The sequence below is a fragment of the Topomyia yanbarensis genome, chromosome 1, assembly GCF_030247195.1.
Source record: "Topomyia yanbarensis strain Yona2022 chromosome 1, ASM3024719v1, whole genome shotgun sequence".
Lineage (NCBI taxonomy): Eukaryota > Metazoa > Arthropoda > Insecta > Diptera > Culicidae > Topomyia > Topomyia yanbarensis.
Window position 1 is genome coordinate 15,100,405 of NC_080670.1, and position 16,996 is coordinate 15,117,400.

Consider the following 16,996-nt stretch of genomic DNA (forward strand, 5'->3'; position numbering starts at 1 on the left):
TCTTGCTTTTGTAACATATTTTAAATCCGGTAAAAGTCGAATGCAGTTGAAGAAAATCATTATCCAGTGCTATCATTATCTCAAGATTTTGCGACTTAGTCCGGTCTGACTTAACATCGACCATTTCGAAAACACTGATTTGGTAGAATTGAAATTGGGTTGACATATTGAAGTTCTCACGCCAATATTGTTATTGACCATATTTTTATTTCGTAAAGAAACCATGTCTAAGAAAAATAATCCAGCAACAAGACAATTTCGCAGTTCCAAATAAATCAGATCGTCGACATACTTCCACGAGGACATCCCGCGCGCGCTCTGGAACCGAGAGCGGATCCTACACGAGTAGAAATATTATCAATAAATCAATTATTTTGGGGGTGGGCGTAGCATAGTTGGTAAATCGATTGCCTTGTACGCAGCGCACGTGGGTTCGGGTCCCGACCCCGCACATAGGGTTAGAAATTTTTCATAAGAGATTTTTCTAACCCGAAGAGGCGAATGACCATAAGGTTAAAACCTCTATAATCGAAATAAAAAAATCAATTATTGATCTATATATTGATCGTGTAGTCAGTTTGAAAATATTGATCGTGTAGAATTCAAAAGGGATTGACGTATTGATGCTATCTTGTCAATATGTTTATAAGCAATATGCTGGTCTCGTGTAGGGTCCGCTGAAGAATCGAGCGCACATTTGTCTACCTTAGCTACCTACCTGCCTGCCTTTCTATAGTTAAGCACATACTCGCATCGCACTACAAACACTAACCGCCAGTACAAGCGAAGGCAGGCAGTCACCAAAGCACAGCAACTATTGAACACTATACGGTGATCGGTTTGCCTGTAGCTATTGTGGACCGGAGGGAGGGAGAAGGCGATGCATGCAAGTAGCTACACAGGCAAAAATCCACCGATTTCGTCTCCACACCAACCAGGGAAGCATCGGAGCGAAACCGTTTCGTGTCGGTCAGGCGAAGCGGATGAAGGTTTGGTGGAAAAATCGCCTGTTTTGTTGTTGCGAATCTCGCTCTCCCGTGTAGCAGTGGAATGACCACCGCAAACACACACAACCAAAAAAATAACTATAGCAAAACGCGTTGGGTGCTTCCAAATCGCTGACGCGAGAGCGTTGGTGGACGGTGCAGTGTTTTGCGAATTTTTGGTAAATAATTTGATTTTATTCTAAGCAAATTACATAATTTTTTCAATACGTTTTTGTTAATAAGAACTAACGGATAATAGTATTTAAAACAAATGAGTAAGAGAAATGAGAATGAAAGGTCTGGTAAAAGGCTACGGACACTCGAAACTACAAAGTTTCCGATATATTTCCTACTCATGTAGCCATTTTGTCGCAACAACTATGCTCAAACCTGTACAGATATATAATAGATATCACGTTTAGGCTACAAAAAAATGTTTTGAAAACCAGTACAAACGTTCATACCGACTATGGTTGAAATCAGTAGTTCGCTACTACCATCTAATCAACTGTTTGCTACATGTAGTTCAACAGTTACACGAATAGAAATGTACAGTAACAACACCATGATTTTCACTGTGACAGTGCAGTAATGTTACAATAATTTACAGTAAATTCTAGTGTTATGCTACAATACAAAAACTTTAATGTTTCTACAGTAAATTTCAATGTAAAACAGGGGTAGCATTACGCATCTCGAAACGAAAGGTTTATTGTATGCAAGCTTGTATAGAAAAGTCGATTCGAAATGGTTCCATAATGTCGCCCCAGACTTTTACAGTGAAAAAGAGAGTTGGTTTTGTATCTTAACGAATCTTAATCTTTGTTTCTCGAACACAGAAAAATTTAATGTGAATTTTCTGTATGAGTGTTTTGCCGAACAGTCAAGTAATTGTTACATGAAATTGTATTGTAAATCTATAGCGAGAAATCTGCTACGAACAAAGTTGAAACAGTAATAACTATAATATCTATTATTGTCTAACTATAATATCTATTGTTTTATGATTGTAGTGTCAATGCTATTGTGAAATTCTATCCGGGTACTCTTCAGCTACATAACACCGATCGCAACGTAACCTACAACCGTTTGTCTCTTGTGTTTAGTCTCTCGCTTAAATTGAAATGGTACAAAGATGTTAAAAGGACTATACTACCAATGATCGCATATTTCTCGACAAACATATGATTACGGCGTAAAAGCCAACTGTCAAAATTATCTTTGAAAGGAAATTCCGCACAAACCGCTAGTGGTCAAGCACAGTTCACAGCAGTTAATGAAAGAGAAAACTTTTCTCTTTTCTTTACTACCTACATCTGCGATTGGTAAGTAACGATTTGTGCAGAATTTCCACTTTAAGAGAATTGTGACAGTTGGTTTTTAAGCCATAATCATATGTTTGTCGAGATTTGTCCCATTTTCTTTGGGATTTTCTATCCTTATGGGCTTGCCTTGCGATCATAGACAGGGCTCTGTTTGGAATATTTTTTTGACTATGTCCCGTTATCCCCGTCTGACCGGGAGCAATGTTAAACCCCCAATATTAAAAAATATAGTAATTTTTCTACTACAAATTATATCTAAATTATTTTTCCAAATATCAGCTAACAATTTATCAGTAATAGTGTTTCACACCCTCATCTGATTGAACACTGGCAAATAAATGATTTTCAATATTTCAAACGCCTGTGACACTTTCGGTCAGGAACAAGATGAAATGGTATTTAGTATGTAAAATTCACAAACATCAGATTTTTTCATATTTAGTCTCGTTTTCATATTATATCATTATATAGCACATATCAGCTCCATGCAGCAAGACATTATTATTAAATTTGCTAATTAATGTGAGTATAATGTTCAGGATTCACATGCAAAATGCTTCATGTCAGGAAAAATGCGGGAAGTTGGGATGTTGTTTAAACAATTAGTTTCTAGCAAAAACTACTACGTGGATAGGTGATGATAATGATGATGTGCTAAAGCAACTATCAGTGCAGGGACTACACCAATGGCTGCAGTTACCTTTAACAGTAAGACCACGTTAGTGAATGACCTTCATTGCCCATGATCACAAATCAGCCCCATAAAGAAATGAAAACTCATAGAAAATGGGACAAATATGCAATCATGGGAAGTTCATTGTATCGCTGTTTGAAGGGCCAACAAGTGTTGGGCCCATAAGCAGAAGTTCTTATGCGCACAGTCCCAAGGGACAGGAATCTCCTTCCACCAATAAAAACCAATAGCAAAATTTGCAATACTCGTTAAGACACTGCCTGATGTTTTGTGTGAGAAGAGCGCGTCAAACTTACCGTGCCGTGACAGATAAGAATAAAAACACCAACAACATAATCCTAGAATAATTAGGTAATCAATCTGGTCATCTCTATCTCCTACTAGGGTAAAAACCTACTCCTTGGATAGGTATACAATTATCTACATAGCGGCAGTGAATGTGAAATTTGTAATTCATTTTTCTACAACCGGTATGCATTTTATCCAAAATTTGCAACTTTTTTTATTGCTGCCCAGTAAGAAATGTGATAAACTGTCGTAGTTACAGTATTAATTATGCATACAGCGTGTCTCAGAACAAGCACCACCATTCTTCACAACCAATTTTTGAGCTGCTTAGATTTCTTTGGAAAATAAAAACAATTAATTTTTAGTGTATCGTTTTTAAAACTCATTGCTCAATTGATTTTGTCTGCATATATTAGCAGTCATAGACCATGTACGGAAGCTTGCTTCACCAAAAACCTATATTTACACACTGTCAAATTTTCAAACGAGTTTTTTCGTTAAAAGTGAGTTTTCGCACTTTGAAAAGGTTCTAAGAAATAAAAAAGAACAAAAAATTTTGCCGAATGGAGGTGCTAACCGTAAGAACGATTTTTTTTCTGTGACGGTTTTCAAAAAATAACTTAATTAATCTCATTTGTTTTTATAATGCTTCTTCTGGTACAAAATTAGATGATAGAACCCCGTTGGCTTGTTTTGCAACTTTTCGATTTTGGTTTAGTGATATCTATTCTGAGACAACCTGTACATTAGCTCATCTCAAAATATGTTCCCGACTCTGAGGATTCAACCAATAACTTACATTTGGAATATTGTGAAAAATGGAAAATAAGCTGCAATTAAGCATTACTTCTTATAATGACCCTTTACGTTTGCATCTGTACTTCAACTGGTATTATTTGTTGACGACCATTAAAGCATCCAGTAGTATTGTAATTCCAAGACCGAAACCCGTATGTGAATTTATCCAACATACATTCGCGGTTGTCTGGATCTGGTTCAGTATCTACATCAAATTGTCCACGAATCTAACTGTCGAAATGAAAACTGCGTGCAGGTAAAAATGAATTGATTTAAAGTGTTCTAGGTATGCAGAACGACGAATTAATTATTGCCTATGTGTTTGTAAATGTCCAAATCTTGATTTTCCCTTTTCATCTGAAATGTATCAGTCGATGAAATAATATTTATCACATTTTTCGCATGGTTTTTTGAAATAACATGCATTTTTTAACACACTTTCTCCAAATGATACGGTTTCTCGAAATAACACAAAGTATCTTTGGCGGTTTTTCCATGAATAAATCGTTCCATGAATCCGGTATCTTATTATAATATCGTCATTTTCCACGCATAAGATGCAAAAAAAAAATCTGGCGAAACAAGTTCGTGAACAACAAGAATACAGTGTGTATCTCATTCAAGTTATCACCAGATGCAACAACAGTGGTCGAATGTATCAAATCTCCAGAATATTGACAACCTCAAACTTGGGTAGCTTCAATTTCTATAAATTTAATTTGCCAGGCACAATAAATTTACTATGTCAATCGGTTATCACGAATAATCACAAGTAACATCACTAGCTTTGAGTCCTCAAGAAAATTCCGTGACTCCATGAAACTGGAGCAATCAAAATGCACAGTCACACTTGTTTCTTTACCTGGACGGTAACGAGCCCCTTTTGTTCGTTACCGGTAGAAAAATCAAGTCGAAACGAGTCACCAATTTACCGCCCCCGAGTTTTGTCCGAAAAACTCTCCCAACGGTGCCACCGCTTTCTGACTCCGAACATACACATATATACTCAACAACATCCGCGATGGTCAACAAGACTAGTGGATAGCTGTGACGGGGATGGGATGAAAGATTCGCAGGCGGTTGGTTGACCGGCGCTGTGTGCGGTTGTGTCCAAACGAGCGACGAAAGGGCGAAACGTGTGTTTGCGAAATGCGAGAGGGAGAGTCAATTTAAATCGCTGCCTGAGTGCCTGCTGCGTTCAAAAACCGATTCGTTCCGCATGGAAACGTGAGAGACAAATGTGTGTATATAGTACCTGCCTGCCTGCCTGATGATCGCAAGCAAGTTATGTTGCTGGTGTGTGCGCGATAGAGAGAGAGAGAGAGCAAAAGATATGCGAGTGTGTTGAAGTTGTTTAGACTCAGCTCGTAGCACTGCAAAGTGGAGTGAGAAAGTGTATGTGCGCGGCACCGCCACACCGTCATAGCAGCAATCGCTGATGAACATCGACCGCGTCTTCGCGTGTGCGAGAGCCTACCGCCGAAAGGATACCGCTCGCTCTCGCATAACCGTATACGAAAGCGAACGACGGCATCGTCACGACAGGCAGAAGCAAGCGGCCAGCAGCAGAGCGAAAGGAGCGCGCACGAGAGAAAGACACGCGGCGGACGCGAGCGAGAACGGAACGTTGGAGTGCGTTGGAAAGTGCAAAACGCATCTTTTTCCATCATCCCGTCATTTCGGTACGCTTATTTAAATTTCCAACTTAGTTGTGTTCGAGAAACGTGACGCGAAGGATGTTTGGTCAGCAGCAGCAGTAGTAAGCCAGTAGTGCGATTGCCGGCCCCCGAAGAGCCAACAGCTGAAGAATAGCCAAACCAAAAGAAACGGCGACCGCAATCAGCGAGCGAGTAGTGACGGACAAAGGGAACGGAAACAATTAGCTGATTGTGTATTAATGCGGATTTTTTTTCGGTCGTTTTTCGCTGAACGAGGATCGTTCGGGTCCTTTTGTTCTATCGCGCGATTGTGATCGCTGCACAGAGTGGATTACCGAAGATCTTGAAATCGCTTGCATTGGATGTACTTTGAAAAGGACTACGTTTCTTGTGTGATTAGTAAACTACAGCATACCGGTGAAATTTAAGAAGTGTGATACGAGTGTTTTTTTACCAAGGAGCTTTTGCCAAGAAATCCTGACTGCTCTCAAGTGACCATTTCGGCGAAGAAAGTTGTTAAAAAAAAGTCTCCCAAGGATTATCCCCACAGTTCAGTAACTACTGTACAGTAAGTTTGGACTGCGAAACAAACAAGCCTTCTTACGGTTGCCCTACATCAACGACGTACGTTTACCGTCTTGGTCGTCCTTTTTGCGCTTCACGGTGCTTCGGTTGACTCTCGTCACGAGGACGTGAGGGTTCGGCGAAAAAAATTCGCCGCAATATAATCACAGCTACCAACAACAACAACAACAGCTACAGAAAGTGAAGTAAGAAAAAATCGTGAAGTGTGGCCCCCCTACTCCCTGCGGTAGTACGCGTCAGTTGAAGAAAAAACTTAGGAGCAGCGAAAAATAACATTTTTTTTTTCGGTACGAACCGGCCGTATCCGCGAAAGTCGCGCGAACCCTCGAGAAAATATAACGACAGAAAAAAAATAAATAAGAAAGAAGAAAAACGCAGGGCCCGTGTGTTTTTGTGCCCGGTGTGTGCTTAAGTAAATTGGTGCTCAGTGTCCTCGTCGTGTCCTGGTGCAAGCAAGGCCCAGGTCCAATCCCAGCTTCGTGCTGTCGTTAGATTTTCGCGCGCGTGTTAAGGCTGCCGCCTTCTGCACGGGGACCTTTGCATCCCTGCCGCAGAGCTTCAGCCCAGAAGCCCTAATCGTGGACCAGCAGCAGCATCAGCCGCAAAGGCATCACCGTGCTGCTCCCCATCATCCTGCGGCTTCTGCTTCTTCGTCCTCCTCTACCACTACCGCTGCAGCCCCGGTAGCATCTTCACGAGCATCACTATCAGCAGCAGCAGCAGCGTCGTCGTATACCAGCACCCTGCAACTCCAACAGCAACAACAGCAGTCCCCAGCAGCTCGTGCCGGTTGGGATTGTAATTTATGTAAGTGGAAAAAAGTACTTTCTGTTTCTTCCTGTGGGGGTTGTTGGGGTTTTTTCAGTCGCTATTGTTTTCGTTTGTTTTTTTTTTTTTGGTGGCTAGTTTAGTCGGTAGTTTGCAAAGGTGTTCACACCGAGCTCCCCCCTTCTCAGTGTGACAAGTGTGCGTCCTGGACGAGGTTTTGTTTGTGCGGTGGAATTTATCACGGATCTGCAAGCCGGACGGGAGGGGTTGGAATTGTGCGGGAATGTGTTGGGGGAAAAGTTGTTCTTAGGTTTTAGGACTACATGTTAGAAATTAGGAGGTGAGAAGGATTCACTGTGTGTGCGCTTGAAAATGTTCATGAATTTCAGTGATCCCAAAAAAGCATCGAACTCGAAAAAATCAAAGAACTGGGAAAAAAAATTACTGGATTTTGACTGCTACTGAAAAGATCGGGATTCAATGACGATTTTACTAGAGTTTCTAAAGTGGACTTACACGACAGTCGGAAGGTTAAATCAATACTCAAAAGTGAGGTTACTTCGTCTGTGAATCGTAGGGAACTCAAAAATAGAGAATTGCAGTGCAAATGCTTACGAGTATCTAGGTCCATCCCTAATAAACATCTTATGATCCAAGAGCCTAACGACCTGTTCAGGGTATAATCCAAACAATATGTGGAATCGTTGAATTATATGGGTTAAAGTTCGTGTATAATTTTTTTTATTAGGGATGTCTTCAGTGGGACCACATCAACAAATGTTACCTTGCTATTTTGTTTTTACTTCCATCATTTCACTGCCATGAAAACTGATGCAGAAATTGCTATTCAGTGCTTATTTTTATATTTATTCAAAAATGAAGCATTACTTGAGTAGACTGTAATCCTGAGATAAAAAGCTTCAAACCAGTTTAAATATTCAAAATTAACTTCTATACCAAGAGCCTATACAAAATACCAATTATAATTGTATGTGCAGAGTTCAACCGTTAGCATGTACTATAAAATATAGTATTAAAACGATTTCGTCAGTCTTTTAAAAATAGTTGAGCGCAACTTAATATTTGTTCTAAGTTTCGATGCTGATTGGCGATGTTTAGCTTTGGGAAGTAATTAGACAAAGGACAAGCTATATTGTCATTTAAGCAAGCAAACAGAACAAACCAAACAACAGTCAATAGCTGGTTCAGAATTGAAGGATAGGTCTAGATCAAATTAGACACGAGTTGTCTTTCATTCCCGTAATGATAATTGTATGCAGCTATCCAGGCGTTCATTTGAGCGTTGTTAAGTGTGTACAGTTGGTGAATGGAAACAAACATGTATAATCTGTATCTGAAAGAAAGCTAAACCAATTACTACATTACAAACCAGTTTACCTTGAAGATGGTGCCAAGCAGCACCGAAACGTTGGACAGCCATTGAAATTTAGCCCATGTTTGTAATCCGAGATTCGTATCCAACAAGTGCCAAATTGTTACTAGTTTGAATTTATCTTCTTTCTGAACCCCAAGTTGGTGTCAGTGACTGATCGAATGAATTTGAAGCATAAAAATCCTACTCCATCTAAGTTAGGTGTTGTGGCCTCGCGTACAAATTGGTAAACAGTGAAGGCCCGCTTTTATCAACCCCTGGCTGTATTTTAGGCTGACATTGACAAAATCAAGACATTTTTTTTCTCTTTAATTTTAATAAACCGAAGCTGTGAAAATATTATTCTTTAGACCCTAGACGTAGCCTCACAATATGTTCTGATTATTTAGTGTACGTTTCTCTTAAAGGGTTCTTCCGCTGCAAAATTTGAAATAAATTGAAATTTTTAGTTTTACTTATTTAGCATTCATAAGATAAGAAGAATATGCTCAAGAAAGGATTTACTCGTATTCGACTTGGTTCGTCTGCTAGAGCCCATTAAATGGATTTTCACGGGAGGCCAATTAAATCGGGTTAAAAAGCTGATAGAATCGGGTATAGACAAAAACAGGGGATGAAAAAAAAATTCGGGTCTTCGCTGTGATCAAATTTTTCCATATACGGAGTAAATATGCCAGGAGTTTGGCTCTGAGGCTAATAAACAAGAGTTCTTTGTCGTTTTATCATCAGCAAACTGCATAGTGGTTGCTTCCCGAGACATCATTTAAGATCCAGCCAAGTTGGTTAAGGCATTCATAAAAGTGGTTGTTTAGATTTATCGTGTGACTCCCAAGTTGGTGCTAGTTACTGATGAGATGAAAACGAAACATAACAATCGAACTTTATGGAAGACAACTGATCTATTAGATTAGGACCCTGACATCCTATACATGAAAATAATCTGTTAATAAATTAGAGAAAAAAGTTGTCCTTTTATGAAAATCGTGACCTTATACAATGAATAATTATGTTCGCCTTCTTAAAACACTCTGTTTCCAGAAATCTCGCTCACGCAAAAAAAAATCATGGAGCGCTACATTCGAATGTTTATTTGGGATCATGGCTAGTGACGTTTTTCCTGTATCACGATTTTAATTCTTCATCAAAAAGTGATTTCATATTTAAAAAAAAATCAAGTTTAATTCTGATTGAAATTTTCCTGGTGATATCTCGTTTGTTTTTATATTATTGTTCTTAATTTGAAGATACACTGATTTGTATTAACTAGTTCACGATTTCAGGAGGTGAGTCATGATTTTCGTAATTTATCTGTGCATTACCATGATATTTTATTCATTAGTTTACTATGGTTTCCGTGACGATTTTAGGATTTTCGTAATTTTTATTTGCGTTACTATGATTTTCTATTCCTGAGTTTACTACAGTGAAGACCCGTTTTTATCAGCCCCTTGGTGAATTTTTGGGCACGATGACGGTCCAGTAAAGGGATCGAAACGTAGCCGTAGATCGCGTATCAATCACCGCAATTGCATTGTCGATTGAAATGTCATATCATACCCGAATAATGTGTCTTATATTATTTGTCTATTGAGCTTTATCACTTATCTTCGGATTCTCTTATATCTCTTGAGTTAGTTCCACTCGCATTCAAATGACAGCCCACTAACAGCATGAACACCTGGTGCCTGGTTAGGCAATCACTCGTGATTTAGGCGATGATGTTAAAGCCTGTGCGTTAGATTTGGTTACAGTAGATGTAGTGTTCCGTCTAATAACTGACATTGACACGTGCGAATCTGGTCTTGATATGTGCATAATGTAGTCTGTGAACTATAACCGCCTTGCTGTTTGTGTATGGTAGACTCAGACAAAAGGGAATAGGTCGATGCTCCCGACACCGAGCACCGTTGGAAAAACCTGGGAAGAAATCTCAATTCTCCAAATATAGATATGATACTTGCAATTAACGTACCCTAAGTGTGCGGTGACAGATGACGGTGGTGGCCAAAAATTTGTAAAAAGTTTGATTTAAATTGTTTTTTTTTGTGCTAGCTTACTTTTGCGTGCCTCTTCAAGAAAGTTCTACCAAAATGTATTGCGCTTCTTTTGCGAGAGTCTCCCTAATATAAGATAGATCTACTATTTTTGAAAATATTTCTACTAAGCAAAATAAAAAAAAACATTTTTTTCAAAAATATGATAAAATATGTAATATTTTTGGAGCAACATTGCTGAAGACATTTTATATTAGATTGTTAGGCGAAAAAGGTCCCTTCCTTGGCTAAAATATTGGTATCAGTACAGAATTATGAAACTGAACTCGTGTAACTTTTTTCATCCTAAATTGGGCCATTAATTGAAAAATAAATTTTTCGTTTTGCTTCATAAATCGATCTTACTCAATTTCTAAATAATTTTCTACGAAAATGGAATTACTCTCTTGTTTGACACTATCTGTCTTTCTTGGCAATGGTTTTAGCCACATGGGCTAGCATGTTTGGGAGGTTAACCTAGCAAATGGAGAGGGGCCATGGCAATTGAATGGGTTTACAGAAATTAAAAATAGTACAGCTATGTTCCGTCATCGACAGCTACAAAGAAAAAGTCTAAAATTGGGTCATTAGGTCATATACAGTACATATACAATACGCAGTTTGACGTTAAAAAATCGTAGTCGAACTTCCTTTTAATTTAGGACTGGTGGTATCCAACGGGGAAAAACGATCGGAAATGGTGAGTGAAGCTAAGCAATCATGTGAAAAAAATTCACCACCCAGAGGCGAGACTCGAACCCGCAACCTTTGAGACTCCGGCCCAATGCACTAACCCTTATGCTATCCCTGGGTATGGTGACATCCCAGAAAGAACATATGATTATCCCACTGGCGACGGTGATCGTACCCTGTCTGCAAAGCGAGGAATCACACACAACGGCAGCTGATCACCCCAACACATTTGATCTATTTAATTTCCCCGCTAGATACCAAGGCCCGGGTTTTTATAATCGTCTGATGTCTAATTTTTAGTTCATTACCCATCGTACTTCGGTGGGTGACAGAGCTAATGAAGACTGTCGATTTCTGGTCCCTTGCCCAGTGAACAGAGGTATGACGGGAGCGAACCCGCCCGTTCGAATTAAACTAATAATTCAATTTTTTTTTTTTTTTGGTCTTTTGGCTTAAGTGCCAATACCTTATTTAGGACTGGTGGTATCCAACGGGGAAAAACGATCGGAAATGGTGAGTGAAGCTAAGCAATCATGTGAAAAAAATTCACCACCCAGAGAGGCGAGACTCGAACCCGCAACCTTTGAGACTCCGGCCCAATGCACTAACCCTTATGCTATCCCTGGGTATGGTGACATCCCAGAAAGAACATATGATTATCCCACTGGCGACGGTGATCGTACCCTGTCTGCAAAGCGAGGAATCACACACAACGGCAGCTGATCACCCCAACACATTTGATCTATTTAATTTCCCCGCTAGATACCAAGGCCCGGGTTTTTATAATCGTCTGATGTCTAATTTTTAGTTCATTACCCATCGTACTTCGGTGGGTGACAGAGCTAATGAAGACTGTCGATTTCTGGTCCCTTGCCCAGTGAACAGAGGTATGACGGGAGCGAACCCGCCCGTTCGAATTAAACTAATAATTCAAAATTTTTTTTCACATGATTGCTTAGCTTCACTCACCATTTCCGATCGTTTTTCCCCGTTGGATACCACCAGTCCTAAATAAGGTATTGGCACTTAAGCCAAAAGACCAAAAAAAAATTGAATTATTAGTTCCTTTTAATTATTTTCACGTGAAATACTAGAAATAAAAAAAATTTAAACTTGAATTAGTAGACTTACACCTTTCGTTCAACCACTTTAAACCTTATCATTTAGCTTGGTAAACAACTGTCAATATTTCTACCCCGTGTTGGTGTAGCTCCACAAGAAGAACCTGGTTAAATTTTTGTAGTTGACTGCTAAAAATCGTTCTGTAGTTTTAATGGTTGAATATTTATTTTGTTACGCTTAGAAAAGCGATGTATTTAATAGAAGAATTTTTGATTCACCTTACAGCTGCAGATCGCGAGTAGAAGAACAGACGCGACCATATTTAAAATCAGAAATGAACTGCAATTTAACAGAAAATTAAAATGCAATGCCAGTTGTAAACTCAATCAAGTAGCAAGACAAAAACATAGTTAGGAGAAGTCGGTCTTGAATGTTTCGTGTTCCATTCGTCAGTAACTGACACCGACTTACTGCCAGTTAGACGATATATCCAAACTAACATTAGATTGCCGCTAGTTAGACACTTAATCCAAACAGTTCACACAACATATATGAACGCCTAAAGCTACTGGCTAGTACCGAGTGATGTCTCGGTTAGACAAGCACACAACAAGCTCTGGATCGCTTACGAGTACAGCGAAACGGACTCTTCCCTTTTGGCGTATAAGCGCCAAACGCCTGAGAATATGCAACATTTTATCCGGTTGAGAATTGAACCAAGGAGAGCATCGAACGATTCACCAACTACACTGTGCCCGTCCCCATTTTGACAACTGTTTACATTCATAGATCAGCTAGAAAACAATTTTTTATCATTTTCTTCAACAAATTTGGCATATTCTTCTTGCTTTCTATAACCAGTGTAGATGGCACACATTGGAAAAAGGATGCTACTTTTGACGAGGAAAGTCTCTCGTGCTCTGAGTACGTATCGATCAGGTTTAGTGTTTTCGGTTATTTTAATGAAATTGGACTTTAATTGATCTAGTTCAGCTCAAGCTTACTCTTTTCTCAGCAAAGCTGTATGTTTCGACATTTTGAAAATATGATACGAAGATACTTATAGTCCAATATGTAAAATCGATTTTTATTTTTTCTTGCCTAAACAAGTTTTATCGGTAAGCGACCGCTCTGGTTTGGTGATGAGATATCGAAGACGAAACGCCTGGCACTATGCAAATTTTGTTACTCTTTAAAGGGAAACATGGATTGAATCAATTTTTGCATATAACCATCATTCGGGATCAGTTAGTTGCTTTAGGGGTTCACGCAAATCGCATGACTGGTTGAATTTAACGTCTAATTAGTGCCAATTTGGTTCTAGTTTGGTTTTAGCGTGTAATTGGCCCCAAGTTCGCGCTATTAAATATTGTACTGGAATTCGTGGCAAATTAATCACGAATTTGGTATTCCCTTTCTTTCGTGTACCGCAAGACTGTGGCCATAAGTTTCAAACTGCATCGTGTGTAAATCGTAGCTAAAACATGGTGGAATTAAGGTTCTACTGAGAGAGCCTAGAAAAACGACCATCCTTAAAAACAAAACAAAAATCTGTTATCTGTTAAATTTTTTAAGAGAAAGATAGTACACCCATGCCCCGAATGCATTGATTGATTTTTTTGAATATTGTGTAAAGCGCAGGGCAAAACACATCTTTTTTCGTTTATTAAGATTTTACATTCATTACGAGTAAGTGTCTCTGTTTACGGATTTAGCGACTGAGTTATCAACGGAGAAGTAAGTTAGTAACCGATTAGGGAATCTCATTTCTCGACTAACTTAGGACAAGGGCATCAAAACCGTCAAAATTGACTTCGAAAGGAAATTCTGGATGAACTGATCAAGCGCAGTGTGGTGTGATGCCGATTATAGGTCACAACAGTAGACGAAAGAGAAAACTTGTATCATTCATAAAATGTTTCCCTCGTAGTGAGTTTAGTCAGTATGCTTATTGGCCCTTTTCAAAAAAAAAAACACGCGAGCATGGTTACATCAGCAATCACTGAGCTGATTGATAGCTGAAAACGACGTTTTTAAACCAAAAAAATGTATCTGTTGGAATTATAAATGTTTGTTTTTTGTCAGTTTCATAACCTCAAATACGTTGCGAAAGCAATAGTTGAAAAAATTCTTGGAAGTGGTTGATCTTTTATTACGATCTACGCTATCAAACTATCAAGCACCGACCTTGCGGATAACGATCAGGACCATAAATTCCAAACAATTACCAGTCTTGTACTTTCTCGCATAACTAAAGTGTTCCAAGATTTTGCAGTTGAAAGCCAAAAACAAAAGCGTCACCGTTTTTCTCGAAGAATCCCCATTGTAGGTACCTGCACTAGGTAATCTCTTTTGTCACCCACAGAAATTTGAAAAGCCCTGTGTACCTGTCACAAACAAATGCGTTTGCGTTTTGTCTTCTTTCTTGTTGTTTGTTTTATTTTATGCCATTTCATATTCGCCTAAGCCGCTATGACGTTTCGGGAAGCTTCTGGTACACCACTCACACCAGTCTACTACCCGTAAAACACCCGGAAGAATCGACAGATCCATAACGACACGCGGGGACACAACCAATAACAATAACAAAAGATTCGATCTGTTTAGGTTCGGACCCCCTTGGAGAGTTAAAACCCAGTACCTCCTAACTTAGAAAAACAGACTGTTCCCGAATTGCACTTTTTTGCTCGGGTTGGTTCGGGATGGTTACATCTTGTTGAAAAAAACAACACGATAAAACCCGAAAAAATGAAACGATTTCCCCCCGTGATTCCAATCGGCTCATCGTTTTCGGAGTTCCTTCGATATTTTTTTTCGGTGAATATGTTCGCTTTTGTTTTTTTTGCATCTTGCACCACGGTGTGAGTCATTCCCTTCCAAGAACGGTGGCGGTGGACGGAAATCGAATCGCCGCGATCATCCTACAAGCGCTAATAGGGCAAACAGTAAGTCCCGGTTAATTTGATGAGGTAGAACGTCTTTCAGTTTGATAAAATACGAGGACACTATTCGGAAAGTAGTTCTGCGACAGTCTAGTTCTATGTACACGGAAAATTAACATTACACATAATTAAAAATTTGATAATTTTGGATTTTGGCACTCATTTTGACGGTCATAACCAAAACAAGAAATTTGACTCAGTGGAGATCTTTCGTTCAATTATTTTAAATTGTTTAAGAGATACCCAAAATTAGGCAAATTTCGCAAAAAAATGATTATACCTAACCCAAAGTTCTAACTCGATCTAACCTAGCGGTGAGTTGTGAGTTTTGTCGTTACTTAGGCAATACTTTTAACGTGATTTCCTTGGAATTGCTTATGCAAATTAAGTTTGTTTTATAAAAAACTCAATTTTGGATAGTTTTTCTCATCCGTGTACTTGTTATTTCAACAGAATCACTAGACTTATTACAGTACGCTTTTCTCAGTGAAGCGTTTCTTATTTTAAATTTCCTACTTTGATTTTTAAGTAATCGAAAAAACAATTTCAGAGCTTTCTCTTGCATTTAATGGTAAATTAACGCATGCGTCCGCCGTTAATGAGACTTCAGTCTATAGTCCAAATTGAAAAAGGTCAATCGAACGGGGATGGACATTGAATAACCCAACATAATTTGGGTAAAATTGCTAAAAGTAGGGGTACAGATTCGTTTTGTTTCCAAAGCAAAACACAAACATGACGGTGACGCAGTACGAACGGTTATGTATAGAGACGCTCTGGGGAGGAATACGGACGATGAATTAGGTCGCGGAGTTGCGCGGAATAAAATTGGCGGTTCCTGGAATCTGGGGCTTGTGGAAAAAAGGGTCCGTTTTTTTGTGCGGAGGAAGCGAAGGTCATTGTGAGCTGTGAGACGGGTAAGACTTCTTCCTTACCTACAATTTAGGTTAGTTTGTTAAAAGTGTGGTTCTGCTTTTCGATATAGTTATCATCTTTGTGAGACCATTTCGAATTATTATTTTAAGAAACGGTGAAAAGGGTAGTTTGCGGTTGGCTACAAGAGCGACTGATGTCAATCACTTAGTAAGCCAAGGATAGCATTTGGACTTCGTCGGATTAGTCTCTGGTATGTACCGTCTTCGCACTAGAAAGTTGAATTAGTTATGGAATTCTAAGGGAGAAATATAGCATAGTGCACCAGAAAGTTGGATTTTGTGTTTCAGATTCTTTTTGTCAGTAACTGGTACCGTTGCGGCACCAAAACAAAAAATGAGTTCTGGTTTGTTGGTGAGAAGGTGCGATCCAAATCCTATTTTTGGCTAGCGAATCAAAATGTGGAGCTCGTTTCGACTTCGTTTCATCAGTATCTGACTCAGACTTGCCACCAGATAGTCTATGCTATATTTCTCCCTTTGAAGCTCATACACACGAGGTGACAGGGCACACGGCCCAAAAAATATTGAAACCCACATTTCGTATACGAGCTCAAACACGCTATTTCGTACCAAAACATGTGCACGTGGTCGCCTGCACAACCGAACCCCATGTGCGTACACGGTGTGCGTTCTCATATATTCGTGGCACCAGTTTTCGCTTTCTTACTCTCATAATTACTAGTACTGACTCTTTTTGCCTTATGCGAATCGTTCTCGTGTGCGCACTCGGTGTACGTACACGGATGTTTGAACTAGAGTTTGTACATCGTTCGCTTGGGTTCGATGTTCGAGGCGAACCTGTACGTCGAGACAAAGCATGTTTGAGGCTTAACGCG

At 39.3% G+C, this 16,996-nt stretch overlaps 1 protein-coding gene across 2 annotated transcripts in view; it reads left to right on the forward strand.

Moving 5' to 3' along the window:
* The first annotated feature begins 5,439 nt into the window (after positions 1 to 5,439).
* The window catches only part of LOC131676955 (protein distal antenna-like), a 112,582-nt gene continuing 101,025 nt past the window's right edge, over positions 5,440 to 16,996 (forward strand). Inside the window, exon 1 of one of the 2 annotated variants that reach the window (XM_058956404.1) lies at positions 5,440 to 7,141. The gene's annotated coding sequence lies outside the window, so the exon portion shown is untranslated. The remainder of the gene's footprint in view (positions 7,142 to 16,996) is intronic. The other variant, XM_058956403.1, reaches the window with a different exon arrangement.